This window comes from Capsicum annuum, chromosome 1, assembly GCF_002878395.1.
Source record: "Capsicum annuum cultivar UCD-10X-F1 chromosome 1, UCD10Xv1.1, whole genome shotgun sequence".
Lineage (NCBI taxonomy): Eukaryota > Viridiplantae > Streptophyta > Magnoliopsida > Solanales > Solanaceae > Capsicum > Capsicum annuum.
This window is the reverse complement of record NC_061111.1, coordinates 242969699-242977794: the sequence shown is the minus strand read 5'-3', so window position 1 is coordinate 242977794 and position 8096 is coordinate 242969699.

Sequence of the window (8096 nt, the reverse complement as noted above, 5' to 3'; positions counted from 1 at the left end):
TGAGCTCTATTGAATTCCTTTCTTTCTAACTCATCCTTCATTTTGTTTACAAAAAATGCCTCCCAGAAGAAATAATGAAAGAAGGAACGGGGATCAGCCTGCACCACCACCTGTTTAGGAAGATCCCCTGAACGATCATGTTTCTCATGTTGAGTTCAGGGCCGCTTTCACAGCCTTGACCCATTTTGTAGCTGCTCAGAACAGTCAGCAGGCTGTTGCTGCAGCCAATCTATTGTTGATTGCAACTGCAGCTAGAATTCAGAATTTCATTCAGATGTATCCCCCTTCATTTTCTGGTTCCAAGTCTGAAGAGAATCTTCAAGAGTTTTCGGATGCTGTGCAGAAAGTGACAGATATCATGGGTGTCACTTCTAGTGAGAGTGCAAACTTAGCTATGTATTAGTTGCAGGGAGTAGCTCACACCTGGTTCAAGTAGTGGAAAGAAGACAGGGATGTTGATGCAGGACCTATTGAGTGGAAAGAGTTTGCCACAACCTTCTTAGATAGGTTCTTTCCTCTAGAGCTAAGGGCGGCTAAGATTCAGGAGTTCATAAATTTGAAACAGGGTCACATGAGTGTGAAGGAGTACTCGCTCAAGTTCACTCAGTTGACAAGGTATGCTCCTACTATGGTGGCTGACTCTAGACAATATCAACATACCTTCCTTCCAAAATTGTAAACAACTCAATAAATTAAATTCAATATTAGCAAAAGAAAATCACACAGAAAATCTATGAAAATAAAACATACTTATCTTGCGCTAGTTTGGTGCAACTAAAATCAAAAGTTACCTTGAGATGAGTTTATGTATAATAAAATAGAAAATAATGCATCAGGGACCATAAATTTAAAAGCACCAAGAACAAGAAAATGTGTAGAAGAACAAAAAGTAGACACAAATTTGCAAAATTTGAAAGTTTATGATGATCAGTTTTTTATGAATGATCAGAAACAAGAAAAAAAAAGAGGTGGTTATTATGCTAAACAAAATGATCATATAAGAAAATAATATAGAACTAAAAAAAAAAAGAGAGACAAATTTGCAAGATTTGAAAGAGGATGTTGATTAATTTCATATGAATGATCGAAAAAAAGAGAAAGGAGCTTGAGATAATGATCATTAAAAATATGGCCATGCAAAACAATCATGTAGTACAAAACAATGGGACTGATTCACAAGCTTTGAAAGGTGATGGTGTAGAAGTTAGACATGACATACTATAGTTACAGTTTATCGATTACATGACCTTAAATAGGAAGATGTGGAGGATGAAAATTAGAATAGAGGATAGTAGGTAGAATTGCGTACTTGCTAATAAGAAGGAGTGCATTGTTTTGTTATCCGTGCTACTAATCATAGTACTACGCTTGTATTATCTTATTCTTGGAGTTTTGGTGATGTTTGCACGGATTTAATTAAATAGGTATAATAGATTTGGTACATATTTGTAGTGAATCTATTTTTATTTAGTGCGTGGATGTTATCTTTTAATAATTTACTTTTTTCGTAAGATATATTCATTAATTATTTTATCTTTTTCATCATAATTATATTCTATATCCTTTTTTAATTTTTTCTGCAGTGGTTTTAAAATTTACAAAGACGATGAAATCTGATTCAAATAATCTCTAGTAAAATATTTCACAAAATCATTTCATCTCATCTCTAGTTTATATTGAAAGCCCTTTTTTTTCCCTATCTCAATTCAAACACATCAAAAATTAACGCTCTCACTCTTTTAGTTTGTATCTAAATTCTCACAATCTTACATCTTCTTTTATCTGTATCGTAATTTCCACAATCTCGCATTTTCATCTGTTTTGAATTGAATTTTTTTCACTATTCTCACATATAAACACACACTTTCTACTCATAGTTAACATCTTTACTCTATATTAAAGAGTATTTGCTCTTCTTTTTTCTTATTCTCTCTTTTTTTAGTTTTTTCTTACTCATTTTTTTCTATTCTTTTATTAATTTTTTCCTCCACATCTAGCTAAATACAAAGTTATGAATGATTATCATGATATATTTAATGAGCTAGATCCATTTTTGAACGTGATGAATGGGATCATCGCAAGACTTCAACTGGTAACTACAAAAACGATGGTGCACGATCTTATATGGAAGAACAAAAAGAAAAGAAAGAAATTAATGAAGATGATTGAGAAATGGCCATACAAGAAGATTGTGCACAAGTACAACAATGTGAGACTAGTTTAAAAGATTTGAAAAATAACTATAACAATTTTTAAAATCTGATTTAAAATTTAGAGTTTTTTTTTTTTAAAAAAAAAATTTCTTCTCAAATTCTTCCCTATCTATTCTCTCACATCTTGAAAGTATATCGAAAAAAAATTCTCATTTTTTAATATTATCATCTCTATTCACTCTATACAAAATAATTATTTCACTTCTTCAATTTGTATTGAGATTTTTCTTCTTCTTATCTATATTTCAAATCAAAGTTTTAAAAATAACTTTATTACACTAGTCTCTGGATACGTTTGTTGCACGTGTATTTTGATTCTATTAGTACAGTATTTTTTTTAAATGATAATTTCTTCTTTTTTTCTTACTCACTCTCTTTTATTTTCTTCTTAAATTCTTTCCTCTATCTATTCTTTCACATTTTTAGTGTAGATCAAAAATTATTTTCTCATTTTTTACTATTCTTATCTTAATTCAAACACTTCATTAATAAATGTTTTCACCTTTTTAGTTTGTATAAAAATTTCCACAATCTCACATCTTCATCAGCTTGTATCTAAATTCTTATAATCCCGTCTCTTCATCAATTTATATCAAAATACTGTCCTTCCTTATTTTATTTTTTTATATATATATTCACATGTATATTCTCACACATTCTACTCTTCTTTCACGTCTTCAATTGATATCAAGGAGTTTTGACACTTCGTTCTTATTTTTCTTTTCTTTTTTCTTAAATTCTTCTCTCTATCTATCTAGCTAAATACAAAGTGATGAAAAATTATCATGATATATTTTATGAGCTTGACTCACTTTTTTGAAAGTGATGAATGGAATCATTGCAAGACTTTAACTAATAAAATCTACAAAAATGATGAAATCTGATTTAAATAATCTCTAGTTAAATAGTTCACAAAATCATTTCGTCACATTTCTAGTTTATATTGAAAGTCTCTTTCTCCTTTTTTTTATTTGTCTTATCTCAATTTAAATACTTAAATAATTAACGCTCTCACTCTTGTAGTTTGTATCAAAATTCTCACAATTTCACATCTTCTATATGTATCGTAAATTTCACAATCTCACATCTTCATTTATTTGAATTGAAGTATTTTTTTTTTTTGCTATTCGCACATGTAAACACACATTTTCTATTTATCTTTGACATCTTTACTCTATATTAAAGAGTGTTTGCTTTTTTTTTTTCTTAGATCATTTTTTCTCTCCATATATAGTTAAATACAAAGTGATGGATGATTATCATGATATATTTAATAAGCTAGATTCACTTTTTGAAGGTGATGAATGAGATCATCACAAGACTTCAAGTGGTAACTATAAAGACGATGGTGCATGATCTTATATGAAAGAACAAAAAGAAGAGAAAGAAACTAATGTAGATGATCGAAAAATAGTCATACAAAAAGATTATGCACAAGGACAAAAATGCGATACTAGTTTAAAAGATCTGAAAAATAACTATAACAACTTAAAAGTTGATTTAAAATTCAACGTATTTCTTCTTTTGTTTTTCCTTACTTTTTTTTTTTCATTTTCTTCTCAAATCCTTCCCTCTATCTATTCACTCACATCTTTAACACATATCGAAAATAATTTTCTCATTTTTTAATATTATCATCTCTATTTACTCTATACAAAACTATTCTTTCACTTCATCAGTTTTTATCGAGATTTTTTTTTCTTTTTTATCCTTATCTCTATTTCAAATCAAAGTTTTAAAAATAATTTTATTACACTGGTTTCTGAACACGTGTGTTGCACATATGTCTTAATTCTATTAGTATAATTTTATTTAAAATAATAATTTGTTCTATTTTTCTTACTCTCTCTCTCTTTTATCTTCTCCTTAAATTCTCCCCTCTATCTATTCTCTTACATCTTTAGTGTATAACAAAATTATTTTTGTCACGATCAGAAAATTGATAGGTCATGATGGTACTTGTCGCGGCAAACCTTGACAAGTAAGCCTCTCACCCAAACTGATACACACGGAAAAAAGATAGAAATGCCCCCAAGGTATAGCTTATAGAATGAAGCTGAACCACGTAGATATAATAAAAGCGAAAAGAATAAAATCAACACATGCAACCATAACTCTCAAAACCTGGTGTCAACAGTGTAAGAACTACTAATACAATTCAGGAGTCAAATACATCAGAAAAATAACCACAAAGAAATAGTATCTGTCTCTGAATACTAATAAAGACATAATTACTATAGAAAGATAGAGATGAACTCCGGACGCATGACTGTCCAACCGCTACCTTGGACACTCCAACAATCACTCGAGTCTAGCAAGCTGAGATGTACTCGAGCTAGGACCTGCACCAAAAGGGCGCAGTAGTCATGAGTACAGTCCACTTATGCTCAATAGGTATCGTAGGCCGACCAAGCAAAGTAGTAGATAAAGCATACAAAATATATACTAAGGACACATCATCTGCAATTAGAAAATATCCCACAACGGTAGCCTACACCTCTTGCACTAATATTTCTAATATATTACATATATTGCGACATTACACCAAGATAGAACATAAGTATAACAACCTAAAAATTTGATAAAATATGTGAAATTTGTGATTTTGTGTGATTTGACTGTTTTACCCCTATCCGTAGTTGCATAATAGTGTTTCTGGGGGTGTTGAAATGACTGACATGATTTTTGATGTATTTTGGTATCATTTATGCGATATTGTGATTTTTGATGGCTTCGAGAGCCTTATTTTGGACTTATATGGATATCTTTTGATTCATGCGATAGATGGCCGAACGGACTGTGCCATCAGCTTTGAAATATCAATTTTAGGCTAAGGCAGACCTTTGGCTTGGGTTCCGTTGGACCCGAGCTTATTTCAACCTATTGATCGAAAAGTTAAAAAATTTGAAATATGGGTGTGGGACCCAAATTTGATCGAGACAACCTCGGATGAAAAATCTGACTTCACCTGCAAATTCTGAATGTCCATTTTAGGGTGTTAGCATATTTGGTGTAATTTTACGGCTTTTTAATCTCATTTCGATCCTCGATTTGAAAATTTGCAATTTCGAATTTCGGGGGTCAACTTTTTGAAAATGATGTTTTTTCAAAAATTTGACTTTGCCAACGTGTTTGGAATATAAAATTTAGTGTGGCTACATAGTTCGTTTTCATATATTGAACTCCAAAAGAATCTCGGGTACCCCCATCGAAGTCCAGATTGGACTTAAAATAAGAAAAAACATCTTTTTCCTTACCCGTGCAGACTTTCTACATTATTAAAATAGTTTTTGGGTCCATTTTGCTCAATTTTCATCTTGCCTCTTGAGACTTAAACCGTAACATAGAATAGGAGCTTAAAAGTGAAGTTTGTGCAAGTTTGGAAAGCTAGATTAACACCTATATTTTTATTTTATTACAGATTTAAGTTAAGAATTCACCATTTTCTTTGTAATTTTTTTGATAAATTTCTCAAAACCTCAAAAATCTTAGGCTTGATTTTAAACTCTAATTTCACTCCTTTTCACTTGAATAATATTTGTATCCTATAATTACTAGTTTTTTTTTATCAATTCAACCCTCAAAACAACTTCGATTCTTAATTTTAACCCGGATTTCAAAGAATTTACCTGGTAAAGCTCAAATATAGTTTTTCTTCGATTTGAACCTAGTTTTTTTACTCAATTTAACTTGGATTTTCAGCTGTAGGTTCCTAAAAATATGGAGAACATGTTTTTAAAGTAAAGTTTTAATTTTGCCTTTTTTTTTTTGGAAATTCATTTTGGGGGTCCATTTTGACCCAAACCAAAAGTAGTTAGTATGAGTGTCGTTGATTTTATTTTGACACATAGATTTCATATTTGATGTTTTAGTGGAGTTCGAGATTGTTCGTGAAAAGTAAGATCTTGGGTTCGAAGTGTAGCAGACTGATTTCGCTTTTGAGGTAGGTTATAGTTTAACTCTTTCAGATTGGGTTGGGTAGTAAATGGTGATACAAAATACATGTGAAGGGTGGGAACTAATCATGAAAAATATATATCTATGTGTTGTGCCCGTGTGGGGGCCTATATGTGACATAATTATTGAAATTGAGATATTATATGATATGTGTGACTGTGTGGGGTTCGATGTCATATTGATAGCCTTGAATACATGTGAATAATTATATTGTGTCATTAAAATGCTTAATTTGTTACCGTTGGTGTATTGTGATTATATTCATACTTTATTGGCATAGAGACATGTAAAAATTCATGGATGAAATGAAAATAATGAGTGGATATTGGCTCATGTGGTTCTGGAAATGTATCATTGTGGTTGGATGTGAAAATATATCATGTGGTTGGTTGTAGAAATATATTATGTTGTTGGTTATGGAAATACTCATTGTGATTGGTTGTGAGCATTACATCTTCATATCATACTCATTCATGAATCATTGGTACTACCGTGGACACATCTGAGAAACAATGGAAACACCTGATAATACCTTTTTGAAGGATGTGCCGGAAATAAGATATGATATAAGTGGATTGTATACTAGTTGACGAACCCTCCATGGGTCCTGCGTTGGGAGGCTTGCCTCTGTAGGTGTATACGAAGATTGTGCGACGATTCCAGAGGTTGTGTGATGACCTCGTGCATCATCATCATCATCATCATATACATTGCAGTTACTTTATTGTGTTTATATTGTATTGTATTTCCATATTAACTTGCTATTTATGTAATTGTCTTATCTTCTTTTACTTGTATTTGATAATCTTGTATGTGCATGTTCCCTCTTGTTCTACTTATATGTGATATAATGCATACTTGTGTTCTATCTTGTTATGATGTTGAAATATATGTGATATATTAGAATTGTTAGTGCAAGCGGTGTGGGCTACCGTTGTGGGACATTTTCTGATTGCAGGTAACGTGCCCTTAATGTATATTTTGTATGCTTTATTTACTACTTTGCTTGGTCAGCGTATGATACTTATTGAGTACAAGTGGACCGTACTCATGCCTACTATGCCCTTTCAATGTAGATCCTAGATCGAGTGCACCTCAGTTTGCATTACTCGGGCGATTGTTGGAGCTTCCAAGGTAGCGGTTGGACATTCATGCGTCCGAAGTTCACCTCTATCTTTCTATAGTAGGTATGTCTTTCTTAGTATTCGGAGACATATATTATTCCTTTGTGGGTATTTTTCTGATGTATTTGACACTTGAATTGTATTAGTAGTTCTTACACTATTAACACGAGGTTTTGGGCATTATCGGTATTTTGGATAGTCTTTTCAACATTGTTATGATTACTTGTATCATTCGGCTTTGTTCGAGAAGCCTTACCTTGGGATATTTTTGTCTTTTCCTCTTTTTTGTATCAGTTTAGGTGATAGGCTTACTTGTCAAGGTACGCCACGACAAGTGCCATCATGACCCTCATTTTTAGGTCGTGACTACAAGTATGCATTATATTACATATAAGTAGAACAAGGGGGAACATGCATATACAAGATCATCAAATACAAGTAAAAGAAGATAAAACAATTACATAGATGGCAAGTCAATATGGTAATACAATACAATATAAACACAATATATATATATATATGATGATGCACGAGGATCTCGCACAACTTTCGGGATTGTCGCACAATCCCCGTATATACTTATGGAGGCAATCCTCCCAACGCAGGATTCATGGGGGGGGGGGGGTTCGTTGACCCGTATAAAATCCACATATCTCCTATCTCCTTTCTAGAACATTCCTCGAAAAGAGTTCTATAAGGTGCTATAATATATCCTTCCCGGCACATCCCTCGGGGAGGGACTTAAAAAGGTGTTGTCAGTGTTTCTCAGATGTTGCCACAGTGGTACCAATGTTTTATGAGT